The sequence below is a fragment of the Hoplias malabaricus genome, chromosome 8 (assembly GCF_029633855.1).
Source record: "Hoplias malabaricus isolate fHopMal1 chromosome 8, fHopMal1.hap1, whole genome shotgun sequence".
In the NCBI taxonomy this organism is placed as follows: Eukaryota; Metazoa; Chordata; class Actinopteri; order Characiformes; family Erythrinidae; genus Hoplias; species Hoplias malabaricus.
The window spans coordinates 22,504,183-22,524,861 of record NC_089807.1 but is presented as its reverse complement, the minus strand read 5'-3'; the positions used below and the strand labels follow the sequence as shown (position 1 = coordinate 22,524,861).

At 42.0% G+C, this 20,679-nt stretch overlaps 1 non-coding gene across 1 annotated transcript; it reads left to right on the top strand.

Moving 5' to 3' along the window:
* The first annotated feature begins 349 nt into the window (after positions 1-349).
* Positions 350-436, top strand: trnay-gua (transfer RNA tyrosine (anticodon GUA)). The gene is given in 2 exon segments: positions 350-386; positions 401-436. It is a non-coding gene; the product is annotated as a tRNA-Tyr (tRNA).
* Positions 437-20,679: the final 20,243 nt, after the last annotated feature.

The following is a 20,679-nucleotide window of genomic DNA, read 5'->3' as shown; positions in this document are numbered from 1 at the left end:
AAGGGAGTAGCAGAAGGAGGACGCTTTACATTCCTTCAACCTACACAGCCCAGCATGTGGGTGGGGGGGGGGGACCTTCCAGAGTCTTGTAGTGGACTTGGTGTGCAAGAAAGCACACACTTCCCTGACCGGGAATCGAACCCGGCCGCAGCGGTGAGAGCGCCGAATCCTAGCCACTAGACCACCAGGGCCACCGTTTTCAGCTACGTCTGAAAGGAAGGAGATAGGATTAAGTTCAGGGGCTAGGGCTAGGCTTTTGCCGGATGTACTCGCTCTACAATCATAGGAGTGCATGAGACTCTGTCCTAAACGCACTTGTCAGTTTGCAGTCCAACCCCTTAGCATAGCACCTTCGATAGCTCAGTTGGTAGAGCAGAGGACTGTAGTTGTTAATAAGGCGATCCTTAGGTCGCTGGTTCAAATCCGGCTCGAAGGAGACTTTTCTTTTCCCTCGCGCCACTGCGGGATATCATGGCCAGGTGCCTGCCTGCAGATGCACTGGCATGCCCGAGTGCAATATGCTGAAGGCAGTGACGGATCATTTACACTGTTCCATTCAAATTTCTCAAACTTTATCTTGCCTCCCTAAAAGACTTGCAGACTTGAAAACATAAAGCCACGCTGGTGTGGGTGTGTGGAGGTGGTGAATGAGGCAGCAACGTGTCGTTTAGAAGTTTGGCAAAAAAGGAAGTAGCAGAAGGAGGACGCATTACATTCCTTCAACCTACACAGCCCAGCATCTGGTTGGGGGGGGGGGGGGCTTCCAGAGTCTTGTAGTGGACTTGGTGTGCAAGAAAGCACACAAGTAGTATATATCCTACACCTTCTGTCAAACACCTCTGTGAATGATTTATGACCCCTTGATTTATGACCCCTGATTTATGACCCAGGTGACAGGTCAGTACAGGATGTCCTTATATGGGCTTCCCCTCACACCTACACCCCACCCCCTGACACCCTCACACCCCCCAACATGTTGGGGGTGGTTGTGCTTGCATATGTATTTAAAATGACCCTGGTGGATTTCTATGGCTAAACGCTTTTTAAAATGTCTACAGTGTGTGTAAATCAGTCTCTTTTAAGAGAATCTGCAGTTACACCAACTATTAGTTCTGAAACCAACGTTGCTTTTGCGCCAAGGAAGAAACGGCGTGGTAAAGCATTTGGTAGCAGCCCTCGCGAATATTTTAGGGGTGTTAAAATTAACCAGTTTGATTCTCGGGCTTATGACTGACAGGTCAGTACAGGATGCCCTTATATGGGTTTCCCCTCACACCCACACCACACCCCTGACACACCCACAGCCCCCATGTATATAGAGTTAGCTTGAATCCTGTGTTTGTGAGAAAGCCTATACCGACACTATTTGGAAGTCGCAATGGAGTCCTTCATTTTCGGTAAGTGTTAAACTACAGATTTCTACCTAATTTTTTGTCAGAATTTCGGTGATATAATATTTTCTTACCCACTTAACAGGGTTTATCTTGTCTAGTTACATCTGAGTTAGAAACCATCCGTGCCATTAGGAGCATTGAAGGTTTATCACAACTTTGTGAAGGTATGACTCTGCTCTTTATTATTTTATGTGTCTTTTTTGATTTTAGTTGTTATTCATGAGATTATTTTTTCATTTCTTCAGAAACTGTGGATGCTACGGGGTATTTAAATCCTCTTGGTAGGTTGTCTGATACATCTTATAACTCATGGTGTTATATTTTGATTGTGTGTCGCAATAGTGTGTAATTTATATGTTCTCTGTAGTAGGGTTGACACGTTTGGTTGAAGAAACAAATCTCTTAACACCGCCAGGGTTTGAAGTTGTTCCCGGCACCTCTGCCGTTGTTGAACCATTGGATGCTACGTACGCCAACAACGACCAAGCGCCGCAAACATTTACGCCGTGTTTAACAAGCAGTCCTACCCGAGCCAATCAAAGTGTCCCAAGGGACATCAGGGTGCCTGTTCCACAAGGAAAACGTGGTAGTTTTGGATCTGGTGGTGCCCAAACATCGCGCTCAAGTAGTGGTAAACGTCTTAGATTGGACGATATCCACAAAACAAATGGTAATAAAAACACAATTAAATATTATTTGTATTATTTATAACATGAGGTTTGTGTGTTAACGAGTGTTTCATTATTTTATCTGTTCATAGATTTGGACATTTTCGATCTGTCGGTGTATGAGGACTGTGTTGATCCTGGTCTGTGCGCCGCTGGATGGTCTGATGAGTTATTTAAAACATGGAATGATAACAGCTTTACAGTAAAGGAGGACAACGGTGCTGCTGTTGTGCCGAATGATGTGTTAAATGATGCTCTGATCGAACCTGGGGACTCTGTTACGGATGAAATAAAATCCAATCAAGATCACGAACAACAACAACAACAACAACAACAACAACAACAACAAAACCAGGTGGGGGGTTGTAATTGTGCTAACAACCCTGTTGAGCTTATAACGTTGATGAGACAGATGTCACAGGAGATCGCTAAAATCTCTATTGAACAGCGTAGGCAGGCTGCTTTAAACCGCAGGCGTGACAATATTATTCAGAAACAGTTTGAATGTATTGAAGCCTTGTGTAAAGAACAAACAGCTAATGCCAATTTAGTTAAGGATATTCATGGTTTGTGTAAGAAACAGGTTGCGCACAGTGAAACAGCGTTAGAATTGTTGTATAAATTAAACAGACTTTTGCAGTTAAAAAAATCAACACGGATCCCTGTTGCAGGACCGTCTTGTAGATGATAATAGTTAATATTATAATTGTTATTATTATTATTATTGTGTTAATAATATACTGTGGTTTTTTTTTCAAGTATGTGTTAAATAAATCAAATCATTAACGTACATTCAAAAGTAATAGCATTATTTTAAACCATTGACATTTAAAAACCAACAATTTGTGTATCGAAAACCAAATAGGTCTAAACAGTCATGGCATCTACAGATTTTGCGCTTGATGACCCAATATATGAAGCGTGGAAACAGTTGTCTCCGAGTGAAAAAATGCTTTGTCTTATGGACGAATATGATATGGGTATTGAATCGCTTAGCAACCAGCAAGACGTAGACATACAAGACAGCGATAACAGTAACGCACATGGCTTATTACAAATTACACTGGACGAATGGTTAACAAACACAAGACAAGCATCACATACACAACCGGTTAAGCGTTGTAGATATGATAGTAGTGGCGAACAATCAACAGATTTTGCATGTGATGTGCTGCAACATATGATGCTTGGGGGCGGTTGTCTCCAAGTGAAAAACTACACTGTCTTATCGAAGAATGTGACATGGCTATGGCAGACCTAGAAAATGATATTCAAAATAATACACAACACATAAACAATGAACAAACAGGTAGCGGTGTGACAACACCTGGACATTCAGCATTTGACCCAACAGCTCCTAACTTTGGTTTATCTGACGGTCATATAGCAGAATTGGTGAGAAATGGTGGTGTTGTAGACGATTATACCATAGTGTCTAGGAATCGGTTTAACAGCGTTGTGCTTCACCGGATGCTGAATTTACATGACGCGCCATCCACAGACATAGCTTCATACACGTCCTATATACACGATGTGTTGTCAGAAATTGTGTCATTCTCCAGGGTCTTGGCTGGTGATGGCGGTGTTATCGACATCACCCTAAGAGGTAGTAGTTTAACATCTGATGTAAACACGGTGTTGTCTTCAAGGGACGGTTACAGTGTGGACAGATTTTCAGACGCTATTGAAAGGGTTATGCAGAGCAATAACAGTATTAAAACGGATGAGAGTTTGGCTCTGACTGTCTCGATAGTCGTGGGTAAAAATGGTGGTGTTCGTCGTAAGGTGCGTGACCTAGCACACGATCAGGTGATCAAAAGGAACAGACTGAATCTTTTCTGCCCAACAAACATCTCAAACAATCTGTGTTTTGCAATCTGCATTGCTCTTTTTCTGAATCCGCATGTACCACATAACACATTAGAACCTATAGCCGAACAGATACAGATAAACATTGGCTACACACGTGACCATAGAGTAGGTTTTAATGATATTGGTCGTTTTGAATATAAGTATGGTATTAAAATAGTTGTGTTCCACAAGAGTCGTTCGGGTAAATTAGAAAAGTACCAAACCAAAGACAAACCACATACCAAGACTGCGTTTCTGTACCTCCATGACGGTCATTATTATTTGGTAAAAAATTTGAAAGCGTTCATGGGGGTGCCGCATGTTTGCACGTTTTGTTATACGGGCTACACTAACGCCAGAGATCATAGCTGTAAATATAGTTGCGATGTGTGTCAAGATGCGATGTGTCACAAACACCCCAGGCGTGTGAAATATTGTGATGACTGTTCGCGTTACTGCAAGTCTGTCTATTGCTATGAGCAGCATAAGAAACAAAAACAACAGTCTATTACAGGGGTGATAGCATCCTCATGCAATCTAACTAAGTATTGCAAAAAATGTGGCCATCGTTATCACGTAAGTTTAATAAAACCAAAACCCCACAAGTGTGTGTCGGGTCGTTGTGTTCATTGTGGTGAAGATTTAATATCGGACACCACACATGAATGTTACATACAGCCGATCAAAATAAAAGAACCCAGTAATTCCTACATCTTTTTCGACTTTGAGACACGCTTTGAAAATGGAAAGCATGAAGCTAATTTTGTCTGCGCTATTACATATGATGGTACAGAATTCACTGCAGAAGGGTCTGACTGCATAGAAAGGCTTATGAGAAAGTTTAGACAGCTCAAATATCAAGGGTACACATGGTTAGCACACAATGCGGCCGGTTTTGACAATTTTCTATTATTGGAATATTTTTCTAGTGTGGGTGTCGCTGTCAAAATCACCATGATGGGGTGTAGACTGATCTCCATGTATGATGAAACATACAAACAACATTACATAGACTCATATTCATTCATTCCAATGCGTTTGGCTAAAACAACATCAGCCTTAAATCTAACATGCTCCGAGAAAGGACATTTCCCACACAAATTCAATTTAAAACAAAATGAGAACTATGTGGGGCCATACCCTGAAAAGGGTTTTTATGGTTATGACACTATGAACGACAAAGGTAAAAAAGAGTTTGACGAATGGTACGACACTGTCTCAAACGGTGTTTTTGACTTCCAAAAGGAGTTGTATGTTTACGGCAGGAACGACGTTGTTTTACTGCGCGAAGCATGTATCAAGTATCGCGAAGAATTCATTCAGTGCACAAAGCTAGACCCGTTTAATTATACGACATTAGCATCATGTTGTATGGCAGTATACAAAACACATTTTCTACCAAAAGACACGCTGGCGCTGACACACAACAACGCATACATTAACCAGCACAAGACATTCTCTAACGTCTCTATTGAATGGCTTGAGTATGTTAAGCATGTAAGAGATGTTGATGTGCACCACGCTTTAACTCACGGGGAAATGAAGTTTGGCGCATATTATGTGGATGGTTATTATGAAAAAGATGGTGTGCGAAAAGCTTTAGAATTTAATGGTTGCATGCATCATGGTCATGAATGTCGTTACAACCCGAACCAGTGCCATCCTATGTCAAAGGTCTTGTATGGAGATTTGCGAATGCGGTTTGATACCAAGGTGGAGACGCTTGTTCGTGCATATGGTCTAGAAGTTGAAGTGATGTGGGAATGTCAGTGGGCATCTGCTAAGAGGGATGATTTGGATGTTGCCACGTTCATTTCTAATTACACAGCTCCTGAAAGGCTCAAACCAAGAGACGCACTTTTTGGTGGTCGAACAAATGCGTATAATTTGTATTACAAAGCAAAGGAGGGTGAGAAGATTAGATATTTGGACTTCACCAGCTTGTACCCATTCTGCCAGGCCCGGAAGAAATACCCAGTAGGGCACCCCCAAATATTTTTCAAAGACTTTCAACCTCTTGAGGATTACTATGGTCTAGTCAAGGCAACAGTATATCCGCCAAGAAAACTCCTTCACCCTGTTTTACCATACCGTTGTAATGGAAAGTTAATGTTCCCGCTGTGCCGCACATGTGCCGAGCACGAAAACCAGTTGCATTCATGTATGCATAGTGATGAAGAGAGATCTATAACGGGGTCATGGGTCAGTATTGAACTAGTGAAGGCTGTTGAGAAAGGGTATGTAGTTGCAAAAATCCATGAAGTTTGGCATTTCCCAGACAGTTCAGAGACATTGTTCTGCGAGTATGTAAAGACGTTTTTACAGTACAAGCAGGAGGCCAGTGGTTATCCAGCACATGCTGTCACAGAGGAAAAGAGGGCCGAATACATCAGGGATTATTTTGAAAAGGAAAATATCCAACTGAATCCTGACAAGATATGCCTTAACCAGGCGCGTCGCTCTATTAACAAATTGTTGTTAAACAGCTTGTGGGGCCGTTTTTCAATGAGGGAAAACCTGCCCGTGTCTGAAGTGTTAACGGACCCTGAACAGTTTTCACAACACATCTTTGGTGACGGCTATGAGGTTAAACACTTTTCATTTGTGTCCGACACCGCAGCATTGATTCAGTGGTGCTATTCGGCTGGAGACAGCTGTCCAACACGTGATATTAATGTATTCCTCGGCGCATTTACAACAGCGCACGCTCGTTTAGAATTGTATAATCTAATGGATAAATTGGGAGACAGATTGTTGTATAGCGACACTGACAGTGTTATTTTTGTATTTCTCGTGAAGGTGATTGGGAACCCCCTCTGGGGCCTTATTTAGGCGATTTGACAGACGAGATTGGTGGTGGTGATTACATTACAGAGTTCTGCTCGGGAGGTCCTAAGACGTACGGTTATCTTACAGCTGGCGGTAAAACATGCATGAAAGCAAAGGGCATTACGCTAAATTCTGAAAACTCAAAAGTTATTAGACTCGACACACTTATTGACCTTGTTGATAATTATGTGACGAATCGCGATACTAGCCGACACATACTTGCTCGCGCTGACGGCATTGTGAGAAATAAAAAGAACCTCACGCTGAAAAACAAATCAGTAGTGAAGCGGTTTAAAGTTGTGTACAACAAACGTGTCCTGTTGCCTGATTTTTCAACACTTCCTTATGGGTACTAAAGACGGTCGAGGTGTGATAGATGTTGACGGGTTTGATTTTAGATTACAACACCCATTTTCGTGTGTAATAAGCGGACCATCAAATTCCGGAAAAACTTTTTTTGTAAAACAGTTGATTGAGCGTTCTGATGAGTTGATTTCAAATAAAATAGAAAATATAGTATACATTTATGACTGCTGGCAACCCCTTTATGATGAAATGTTAAAGATAAGAAATATTATTTTTGTTCAAGGGATACCAACGTCGCTATGTGACGACACACTTTTACCGCTTAACAGAAATAATTTGTTAATAATTGATGATGTTATGAAAGATGCCAGCAATAATGCCGAAGTGGAAAAGGTGTTTACACAGTATGTACATCACAGAAATTTAAGCGCCATTTACTTAATGCAAAATTTGTTTTTTCAAGGAAAGTCTAGTAGGACAATTAGTTTGAATACAAACTATCTCATATTATTTAAAAATCCAAGAGACAACAATCAGGTTTGTGTATTAGGTAGACAGATGTACCCCGGCAACACCAAATTTTTCATGGAATGTTTTCAAAATGCTGTTAGCAAGCCGTTCGGTCACCTTTTAATTGATTATAAAGCTAAGACTCCTGAAAACTTTCGTCTCAGAACAGATCTGCTTTCAAACACGCCTGTTGTTTACATTCCGAAAATACGCAGATAGATCAGCATGTCGGACAGACTATATAGAAACCTGCCGCTTCTTAAACTTTTATTTAAAGCCACACCAGCACAGAGACGTGTTATTTTACAAACGGCGTCTAATGAACTTATCTTAACTCTGTGTGAGGTTGCCCTTAATGTTCTTAATGGCACTGTACCTCTCACATCAACACAATATCGTGAGTTAAAGAAGAAGAAGTCTGAAATTAAATTTATCGCTGATAAAAAGGTTGGTGTTTCACGGAAAAAGAAAATAATTAATCAGAAAGGCGGCTTTATTTTACCATTGTTAAGCGTTGCTTTACCATTTATAGCAAGCTTGATAGCGGGGAGATAAACTGAAGACATGGAGTATGCTGAAAAATTATTTTTGGTACCTCAGCACCAGTTGGATAAGTTAAAGAGTGATAACAGTCGGGGCGCTGTCCGACAAATTGTAGAAAATGATTTGGACGTGTCGATCAGAGATATTTTGGCCAGGAGGGATCTCGACCCCCACGAGAAGGCCAAACTTTATACATCCGTGTTACAGAGATATTTAACCATCGCTAAACATGGTGATATGGAGACCAATACTTTAACATTGTCATTGCCGCATGCGGATACTGTTAATAAGGAAATAAATGTTGTCGATCAGACTGGTAACAAACATTCCATACTCGATGATGTTCTTAGAAATGTATCTTCGTGAAGCAGACAGAATGTTCAGTATGTTTTAGATACAATGTCTAAATCAAAAGATGTGTCTTCCTGGAATGAATTAGGAGAATTTGTCTTAAATGGACGTACGATCCCAGGGTCACATATTCTGGACTTGGTGAAAAGCATCACCGCCGCACACCGTGTTAGCGATGATCGTAGACCTCAGGGGTGGAGCGAGTTTCTAGAGGCTTTTGCTGTTTTAAACATCCCTCTTTCTACCATACCAAATAAGTTTGTCAGACAAAAAATTAATTTGTTAAAAAATAAAAAGTCTGCTGATTATGCTACACCAGTGAAAGACACTTTGCAATCGCCTGTTAAGAGTGTTGAACACCCCAGATTTCACTCCCCCGTTTTAGACAGAAGTGTTTGGTTAAACTTCTAATTGTTATATATTTTATTTTTATTTTATTTGATGTGTGTGTGATTGTGTTGTTTAATTGATTGTTCTGAATATTTTTCACATTGTTTGAAAACTGTCATTTGTTGTTTTATTATTGTTACATGTATATTTGTAAATAAACGAACCAGAGTTGAAAATCTTTTTTGAAAATCAGTGTTTTTATTCGTCAGCTTTACACTACACAGGGTTATACAATAAACATCTCTCCTTTTTGAACATGTTGTATACAAATAAACGACCTGTTCTTACAAACACACGGATACAAATGTTTCACAAAGGCTGAAACCATATTGTCATTTTTAGTTAAATTAAAACCATATTTTGACATCACTTCTTCATAATTACACAGTCTAACCATGTGGTATAGAAAAAACACACAATGTTGACCGCATGTAGTTGATGTAAAATCTTGAACTTGTCTGGTAGAATACCTCAAAGTCGTGCATGTTGTTTTAAGGAAATCACTAATAATTTTAGGGAACTTGTCATAGGTAGGTGCATTTCCAAAACTGTCAAAAAAACACCCGACACGGTCTTCACTTATGTAGATAGCAAGCCAATGTTCGCCAGGAAGATCAGATGAGTGTGTATTGACAATAGCCGTCACAGGTAATTTCCATATACCATTTGTTGGTAATTGGTCACATGCTAACACACCGAGAAAATGTGTGTTAACAGCCACTTTGTCCATTACAGCAGACAGCTCCAACGTATTCATTAGTAATAATCCACTAAAACTTGTCTTCGGTTAGAGATTTCAATGATGCTGTCAAAAACAGCATACACAACCAAATTTACAGTATGCGGGAGCGGCTGTCTGAAACGGACCTCCAGTCTAATATTACCTGATTTGACCAAAGACACGTGTTGACCGCATTCTTCATCAGGTGTGAGGTTAAACGCATACAGAGTGTAGCCCTGTAGGAAATCCTGCCTATCAATTGGCAATGCCTGGTTTTTCAGATGTCTTCCAGATGCAAGCGCTAACTGGAAGAATTCGCGCACGGCGGAACCAGTGTGGAAATCGGGTTGGTGTGGTTTGGCTGGAAATTGTTGGCCGTCTAAATAGACCGCAAGAAACTCCAAGTTGTAATGTTTAAACGCGAAGGGGTTTTTATTATACGCGGCTGTGAATGCATCATTATCAACCATGGCTATTATCATAGACTTGGGTAGAGTCCCCAAGAACAAATTTTCTTGGTTAGAAACACGTGTTCCAGCGGGTATGGAAAAGTTTTTTAGACACACTCTGTCAATGGGGTATTTAGCCGTTGTTGACAACAATGTCTGGGCATGACCCAACCTTACAGCTGGTGACACAGATACTTTTTTGACAAATAACGATGCAGAGAGAATATTCACTTTGTATGCTAACGCGTCATGCCGCATTAGACAGAAATCATCCTTATTACGTGTCATGCGAATTTTTATATCAACACCGTTAAGCATCAATTTCTCCTGAAAAAATATGTCGCTATGAATCGGGGTCAGCAGTTCTACCACATTACTAGCGTTTGTAAATGCGGCCCTCTTTGCCAAACCGCGATTGTTCCTTGCGGGGTTTGTTTCATCCATATGCCCTGCAGTGTCCAGATAAAAGAGGCCTGCAGAGAAGACAGTTTCCAGGGTGTCCCGACCATAGTTGGCAAGACATTCTATCATGCTACGGTATGGGTAGGTACTTGAACTCTGTGATACCAGCCTGTCTCCTAAGGACACGTCGACCTGTGAAAATATTGTGGCTCCAGGATAGTTTATCAACCCCACAGCGGCTCCGTCATCAATGTCGCTTCCGTCAGGTTTTGTGATTTTAAGACGAAGGTATAATAGTGTGTTATTTAGATCCATATAATCTTCACCATGGCCGGCTATGAAAAACTCCAGTGGGGCAGTGTCGGATATTGCTGACAGCGGCGGAATTTCGACATAAGTGTTTTTCTCAATAGCGGTTTGTGTTAAAGGTACTGTAAACAAGTCCAGTTCTGATTTAATACACTCCTCAGACATGCGATGAAGTAGAGCCATGATCAGAAAATGGTTTTAATAGGTTTCCTACAGGTCGAGGTTGTTGTCAGCTTCCCCTTACGCTTTCTTTTTGACACTATGTGTTTTTTCATCTCAAGCTTGGTTTTCTTAGCAGGACGGCCACGCCTCTTACCAGGGGGTCGTTTCACAGATTTTCGAGCCATCACCAACATACCCGACCCATCTTGATTGTGTGCCATCATACGCGTCAGACCGTTACTGACAACATCGCTTACAATGTTTTTAGCAGCTGTTTTTAGATGTGGTTTGGCTATATTAAAACCCTTCTTGAACAACGGTATAGCCATTCTGAATAAATTTCTAAAAATCCCACCAAATCCCGCACCATACATTGTTGGGCTACCTGTATAGCCGGGCATGTGGCCTCCGGCCTGACTTTGATAGTAAGAAACGTAACGTTCAGGATCCATGGCCTGTCTGTTGAAAGATTCCATTTTCAAAACCTAATTCCTTGTTTTACAGGTCTAAAGTGTAGCTTTACAACCACTTTCCCATAAGAAAAATTTACGTGCTGGTTCTGATCGGTTTTCACTTCTATAGCGATATCGTTTATCTGTGATTTTGTTGTCGACACGTAGTGTGGCTTACTGTATCTAACTGTGACAATATCATGGTTGTTCCCTGATATATGTACACATCTTAACAGAGGTACAAAACTGTCACCAATTAATTGGTAATCAACAATGTCTGTGTAAACAAACATTGAGTAGAAACCACCATAGATGTCGACAGGGTGTGGCGCGTACTCTTTTTGTACGACATCCGGGTCATTTGTTTTAACTACACACTCTAGTATCACACCCGGTTTAAAACCCAAGATGATGGCTAGTTTACCATTAAATATCAAACCGATATCAGATAACGTCTTAATAAATAACCTGTGACTTATTTGGTCATAAACAAGACCTATTGAATGGTCTGCTAGATGGATATTAATCTCAGCAACTAATGCCGGTATATGGTTATAATACCCTGTAGGTAGTGTTATTTGTGTTGTTTTGCCAGATTTTTTATCAATTACGCTAAATGTGGCATCTAGCTCACAAAAGGTTGTCCACGTTCGTGGGTATTGAAACTCTATCACCCCTACTTCCCAGTCACCTTTTAGATCGATTGGTTTCGCTAGTTTTGTTCTATAATTAGAAATTTGATTATCGGGGTATACCGACATAGACGAATTGCTCGGCAGTGTGACGCAAAAACCATTGTCCCCCATATTTGTCCTTTGATGTAAATGAACTAGTTCACAAAGTACAACACCTTTTAAGGCCTTTGTATGTTCACAACATCATTTTCAGGAACCCAGCTGTTAAATTTTGACAGCCAACCTAACCATTTCACTAAAACCATTGTTTTTTTACCCTGTTTTTTTTTATCCAAAATCTTTTCAACTTTGAATGCTTTTTCTGTAGACATGCGTATTTTTTGCAACTCTTCTTCATAGAAACGGCCGTGTATAATGTCACCGTCATAATCTTTCAATTTATAAACGGGTGGTTGTCGTCGGATACATTCTGATATAGTGAAAAACTCCTGTGTATAGTTCTCCTCATACCCCTTTGTAAACGGACCCCTGACTTTAGAAATACGCACAACGTCACCAGTCTTGTACTTAAATATGGTTTTCTTGTCTAATTTGTTTCTCACACCATACAGCGTTTTAAACACGCTAGATTCGTTTTCTTTCGTCACATCAGCTGGCTTGGTTTTGATACTACGGTGGTAACTATTATTGTAACCGCTCATAATATCTTGTAAAACATCAATGTACCTTTTGGAGTTTACAGCTGTTAGATAACGCCACATACGACTTTTTAGCGTTCTATTAAACCGCTCTATGACACTGGCTTTTAGCTCACTACCTGTAGCAAAATGTGTGATTTTGTTTTTTGATACTAAAATTTGAAAATGTTTGTTGAAAAACTCTTTACCCCTGTCAGTCTGTAACTTTTGAGGAACTCTGCCTTCTTCTAATATGTTCGCAAATGCCTTTGAGACTTCTATACCAGACTTATTTTTTAACAGTCGAGCCCACGCATATTTGCTGAACACGTCAATACATGTCAACATATATTTATATCCGTCATTTTCCCTAGAATACGCACTCATATCAACAAGATCAGCTTGGAATTGAGCGTCAATGCCATATACTATAACCCGGTTTCTTTTGTAATTATGACGTATGGGTTTGTGGAGTGTGTATGCATCCTCTCCAGATAACCAGTCTGAAACCTGTTGATCAGACAGACACAATCCTGTATTCTCTAAAACACCCCGTTTCAAACGATTTTTACCGCCTAATGAACCAGAATTAGACGGCGTGTAATATACCGTTCTCATAAGATTTGATGTGTCGATAGATGACATTGTTGAAAATAATGACCCCAGATTTGTTTGTTTGACTGTTTTATTCACAATGCATCGATGAAATCTAAAAAGTTTGCACACACATCTACATTTTTCTCAACTAGATATTCAACAAATGTTTCAATCACTTTACAAACATCAATTGGTTTCTTTGTTGAAAGTTTTATCACACAAATGTCTATTATATATGTACATAGACAAAGCACATAACCAATTTTTACCACATTTTCACTCTTAGGCATGAGAGACAGTAATTTACTAATAGTCACAAGGGTTGTTTCATCAGAATCTATACATAACTGTGTAGTGGAGTATGGACCAAATATGAATACCAGATCGAAATGAAGAAATGAAAAGTTTTGGATTAAAACTTTTCCAGTCTGAATAGGACCTTTCCTCTGCGACCAAGTCACATTCCAGAGGACTGTCTGTGCCCGCGGGGGTCAAAGCCCCACACACACGCACACACATAAGCTGAAAACATCAAAAGAACCCTTTTAAGTAACACATGGCCCCAACACCCCCCTTCTCTCTTTTAACTAACAGGAACTGTCGAGATAACTAACTTAAAGAGACAGGAACCTCAAACAAAGAAGAGAGCTTTTACGGCCCGTTTTTATGACAATGGCACCTAAATGTCTAATCCTTATCTTTCACGGAGATCAACAAATGTTCAAACCAAAGTGACCTCGAGTGAACTCCCGTGAATCACCAGCCGAAGCACGGATCAACAGCGACACTAAATGGACACTGGCGAAACTACGCCTCGCTCGGAGTCGCTGGAAAACAATAGCGGAAAATAATCAAACTCTGATTATTTGTGTATTAAACCTATGTATTGATGTCACTTTCTGTACCCTCAGATGAATGCCTACCTCCTAATGAAATGTGTATATTGTGGACTGTTTTCTATCATGAAGAGAAATCCTACCTCTGAATAGGATTAAACGAACTAATATACTTTCCCAGCATAGCATCATAAATGGGACGTAAAGATGAAACCTTATGTAACTGTCTGATGTTAATAGTACAATGTACTCATTGTTATATGTTGATAGCGGGTATAAGAATTTTGATATGAGAAATTCATATTCTTTATGTGAGAATCAATGATTCAAACTCCCTTCGACTCTCTCCCCCTAGCGAGAGTCACGTGAGACTGAACTCGCGTCCAATCAGAAAGAGGACGCCTCCCATTAGGGCGTGACCGCGCCAGCCTTGAAAATAGCAGCTCGACTGCTCACATCCAGTTCGAAGTTTTGAAGAGTCGCGAGGACTCTACAGAAGTAACGGACCACGAAAGAAAGTGGAAAGAGAGGACGCCGACGAGAAACCTTGAACAACAAAGAAACGCTGTCTCTTCCACGCCGACAACGAAACAAAAGAAAAACCTCTCAGACTTCAAAAGCTTACGAGAGACGTCTCGAAATTAGCTAAGAGTATGAAGTTTTACTAATACGTCGAGTAATTTGAATATCTTTCTTTTCTTTTAATCTTGTTTATGCTTATAACCCAATCTAAGTTTAATCTCACAACTGATCGAAGCAGGTGAACTTATTCATGGCCAGAGTAAGGAAACACTGCCGATACATCAGAAGTCTTAGAATAAGTGAGTTTATTGAAGCGGTTTCAGTTCTGGAGCTGCCATAACTAGCGAACCGCTCGTCCAAAACGTCCATATTTTGGACTCTCCCACTCCGGACCGAAGGCCGAAGAGAGGATCCTGCCGCCTGCGTCATCACACTCCGGGTACGCCCGAGACAACTCAATCAACGAAGAAAAACCTCCACGCTAAACCAGCCTGGATACTTCGGCGGTAAGAACCGCGAGACTAAGTGAGACGCCTCCATTCCTAGGACTTCAAAGAGCCTCTGCATCCAAACGGGTGGTGAAAATCGACGAAAAAGTAAGCTAAACTTATGCATTTCCAGAGCTGAAACCGAATTAAGTTCTTGATAAATTTTGTATTAACTAAACCTTAGCTAGTAACTTCAGTCCCAAATTAGGAAAGCCTAGCTCACCTTTAAGCTTGAATCAGTTCCCCCTGCCGGACACAGTGAGATTACAAGGTTGTGCTATGTTAATTAAATACTTCTCTTTATTAATAAAACTCTCATTATTTGAAATCACAGTGTGTGCAGTTTGTTCATTAGAATTTCTGAAAATCCGGAAGAACTCATTTAGCATGATTATTATTCATTCTCAAACTAATTATTAATGTTCTAATTGCTTAAACCAATTATAAATCTTAATTAATTTCATTAAGTCAAATATCAGAGGTTGAAGGAGTTTGAATAAAGTCAAGGCTATAAAAAAAATTATAAAATTATATGTATATGTATTTGTGGTGTACCTTACTACGCTACATATATACAGACCATTATAAATTTTTGGCGCCCACGCGAGGCCGGAAAAAGGCTTTTTAATGAACAAACTAAAACACTTCTGAATAATTACAAGTAAGGGCTTGGAAGCATAATAAGTTGGTACAACTACAGCAGACAGTGTGCAGTAATTAGAGATTGACACTTTAACTTGATACCAGATCACAAACGCAGTTAAAAGAGAGAGTCTTTTAATCTTGCTGTTCTTAATAATTCTTTAATTTGGAAAATTCTTTTACTTTCATAATTCCTTAATTGGAAATTATATCTAATAATAAACCTCACTTAATATTAAAATTCCTTCATCCAAATTTTTCGACAATCCTTTAATTCAAAATTTTTAATAATTTTAATTATTGAAAATTTTTTTTTCTCTCTCTTCTTTTATTCACTCGCGCATAGCAACTTTCACTCCACCCTCTCCTACTAACAGACTTCCCTTAGAGATTCACAAGTGAACTCTAACACCATACGTACTAGCAGTTACTCTTAGAGCACTCGATACAGGTGAATTTAGTTCAGATTTAGTTAAGAAAAAGGATTAGCGGAATTAATCCTAACTAAATAGAAGTAAGTTACACCTCGCGGTTAAAACACAGCTAACATGGCAGAAGGGACTTTTTCCTCGGAAGTATATATAGAAGGTTTGTGGGATGAGGCATTCTCTGTTCTGACCAGCATCACCAGTGATGTGATGCCGGGACTCGCAGAAACTGTGCAGAAAACCTCACAGGCGCATCGTGACCACATGGTGGCTAAGTGGGTAGAGAACCACTTAACCGACATCCTCAAGGGCAAGCCCCTAACTGAGGCATTAGGTCAGATAGCCCTCCTCGCTGTAGTACAGCTCAGAGCCAGCGAACGTGAGCTTGAGGTATCAAGGCGACAGCAGGCAAAGGTAGAGGCAGAGCTAAGTCGACTTCAAAGCGAAATAGCTGAAGGGAACACGCTGCCCCAGGTCACACCCGATGTGCCACCTAGTGCCGCTACAGAAAGACAAGGCCAGCAGGAAGATAGTGAGGATCAGGAACCAGACTCAGGGACCGTAACCTTTAGAGCTGCTGCAGCACCTCCTCTGGTATCAACGGGTATCTCACCTTCCCCTGTGTCTCCTGTCAGTCGTCCCTTACAACGCCCTGCTAGACCCAGAGCACTGCAACCCAGTGTCTGGTCCCCTCAACCTTTACCCTCTCACGGTCCCTCATACAAGGACCTAGATAAAATCGCGCGTAATATAACCCGCTTTGATCCCAAACCTGACGGTTCTAATGATATCTTTTCCTACCTAAAAGATATTGACTTTTACCTCCAAAGGTTCCCCGGGATCACCATAGATGACAGACTATATGTGATCAAACTGACCTCCAACCGAGACGTCAGTAACTTCATTGAACGTCAGCCAGACTATGTAAAAGCGCGATATGATGTGCTGTGCCAAGCATTGGAGGAAGAATTCTCCAATCACCTGTCACAGACCGGACTGGCCGCTGCTTTGAACATAAAACAGCAACGCCAGGAATCCCCTCAGCAATATTATAACCGACTCAGACAGGCGTACTTCGGACCTAGAAATGACTCCGGAATGGAGGAAGAGTTAAATTTCAAATCACTATTTATCCAAAACCTCCATCCCCACACCAGTCATCAGTTGGGAGTCTCAGCTTGCCCTCGCACCCTGTCTAGCAGACAGCTGCGCGATTTAGCACTCAGAGGTTTCCTAAAATCCCAACAAATCCCCAACAGGCGGTCCGAAACACCCCAAGTCTTCAACGTCGACTCCAACTCCCCACATTTAGAGTTAGAAGGTGCCACCCAGGCCGATCCACAAAGATCCGCCCTGGACCCTTCCTCCACTCCGTGGACCAGTGAGGGCCCGAAACCTCATCCGCCCTCACACCAATACAAGCGCTACCCTCCTCGCAGGCCAGACAGAAATCACGACAAAGATTTCTGGAACCCTCGGGACAGGGCTGGGTATGGTCGTAACTATTACCCTGTAGAAAACCGCGGTGCGGGCCGTGGAAAACCATCACATCCCCATAAGGGATATGAGCGAACAGCTCCGAACCAGCTTTCTGATTCCTATAGAGAAAAGAAAGAGAAATACTGGTATCAAAATAAAGAAAATCACGCTAAAGACAAGCTTAAAGACACGGAACTCAGCTCTAAGGAGTTAGAGGACATCCGCCGAATGCTTGCAATGATTTGCAAAGAGAAAAAGAAAAAACCTGACGTTCTTTCTATCACCTCTGTGCGGTCTAACCCAAAGCCATCCTCTAACACTCCAGAAATGTTAGAGAGTTATGTAGGAGAAGTGACAAGCGAAGCTCCGTCTTGCAGCGCACCGTGCGATCTCCTCGTGACCCAAACAAACACTGAAAACCCGATGATACAGGGGGGTGACTCGCAACCACCCTCCAGTGCTGTTTTAGTTGTTCAGTTAGACGGTAAAGAAGGTTTAACGCCAAATGACCCTTCAGTCATTGAAGGCGACACACCCGTCCGACAATTCATGGGACACTTAACTGAGAAAGGGGTTGCACGCAAATTCTACTTGTCCACCATTGTGGAGAGAAGGCTAGTACATGAGGCCCTGTTGGACACTGCATCAGATGTCACGCTCATGTCTTCCGCCTTATTCCACCAGGTTCGAGCCATTGCGCGGCTTGAAAATCGCGAGATACAGCTCCAAAACTGTTCTCTTAAAATTCAGCCGTATTCACATGCAGGCCTCACTATCCAGTCTATGGCACTAATACACTTAGCCATTGGACCAATGACCTTAGTGCATCCAGTCGATGTGTCTCCTCTCGAAACAATTCCCTTCCTCATCGGCAAAGATCTCCTTAATCGCTTCGAACCACTGATTGACTTCAAAAGGTCAAAGATCTGGGCACAAGTGCGTGAGCCTTTACCCATCTGCACCCCACACCACCGGGAAGCTCAGTGTTGCCGCCTCGAAATCCGGCCTGAATCAATAGGAGATCCACCAAGTCAGATCCCTCACTTCGAGGAAGAGGAAACTGAGCCCATGGCGGCCACACCAGAGACAGCAGTCTCTCCCTGGCCCCCTAGTGCCATGTTAGAACAACGGAACACATTCCTATGCACTTTCACACAGCCGTCCACAACAGACGCTCCAGGCCTTCCCATCGTGAATGGTCTCACAATGCAGGACTATCATGTAGACAATGCAGTTCTGGCTCTATGGACCGACCAGTCCGCCATAAGCCAAACCCTCTTTAACACTCTGCGCCTCACTCAACCAAATATTCCTTTGGTGAGCAGTCCTTGTCGCTTTCCTCTTAACCTGACATCAAAAGCAATGTCACCCACTGATGGAATTTGCGCTTTAACCGTCCAGTGGAACAAAAGGGTAATCACCCATTATTTCTTAGTCGTCCCTAACTTGCCGCACGACGTTTACATTGGAAGTGACTTCTTGGTGCGCCTCGACGTCCACGTAGACACCCTCAATAGTGTACTGTGGTCTTTGACTGATGTTTCAACGGAAACCTGGTCCTCCGATCTCAGCAACCTAGGCTCAGGACAAACTATTCCCGAGGTATGTCAGGTCACTAACCAAGGTTCACTTGTGGTACCTGCGAACGCAGCAAATGTACCCATCCGCTTAGTCATGCGACCTGGCCAACACTTAAGCCACGCGCATGCACTTTTCCAACCGTCACCTCAGTTCTTCGAACTAGGCCTCACCCTCGAAGCCACACCTTTGGTGCAGACGCGAGCAAGATCCACCTATCTATTCGTACGGAACGAAACCACTCAACCCTTAACAATCCCTCACTCATCTCCTCTGGGTTGGTTAGTCAGTACGAAATTCCATGACTTCGAGTTGCGAATTCCGATCATAGGACCAATGCCTGAATCCCTGCTTCTTGATCATGCAGAATCAAAGGTGTTCTACACTCATCCGACACGAGCTGTTGCCCTCTTCTCAGCTCTGGACATGAGTAACGACGCCATTTGCAGGATAGATCTCGCTGACGACAATCAAATGACGATCACGGTTCTTTCCATAGATTCATCCCCGGAATCCTCCCGGGAACCATCTCTTCTTCCCGAAGCGGGAGAAAACACTTCAAATCCACGTACTTCAAAAGAACTATCTGACTCCGAATTTCGTATCCAAGTCGAACAAGTTCTAAAGGAGGCCGACGCCCTCCAAAGCAAAGAAGAACGTGAGAAACTCTGTGAAGTGCTCCTTAAATATCAAAAATCTTTTTCCAAAGATTCAACGGACTGTGGTCTCACTGACATTCATTCAGTACGCATTCCCACTCGTCCAGGAGCACCACCCACATTTGTCCGCCAATACAAAATTCCATTGGCATCCTATGAACCGGTACAAGAAATCATTGATGACTTGCTGGAGAAGGGCATAATTCGACCCTGTAACAGCACGTACTCGGCACCATTATGGCCCGTCATAAAACCAAATGGTAAATGGCGCTTAACCATCGACTATCGGAAACTAAATCAACAAGTTCCCTTGTCTCGATGGCCGATGACACAATTGGAGCAAGAACTTCCCTCGGTCCGAAACGCTAAATACTTTTCCACCATCGATGTAGCCTCTGGCTTCTGGACCATCCCGGTGCAAGCAGAAGACCAACACAAGCTCGCTTTCACTTTCGCAAACCGACAGTACACATTCACTCGGTGCCCTTTTGGATATGCCAACTCACCCGCGGAGTTTAATATTTTCTTAAACAAAGCATGCCCTGATGCCCGCGAGCGAGGCACCCTCATATATGTGGACGACATACTCATGCGTAACCACTCCCTACAGGCACACATTGACGAGATTGATCATGTTCTTGACCAGCTTACAACAGCAGGTGCGAAAATATCACTCTCCAAATGTCAGTGGTGCAGAACAAAAGTGAATTACGTCGGTCTGCTCGTAAGCACTGATGGTGTTGAACCACAAGTGAGTCGAGTGCAAGGGGTAACAAACCTCGCAGCACCCACCAATCTTAA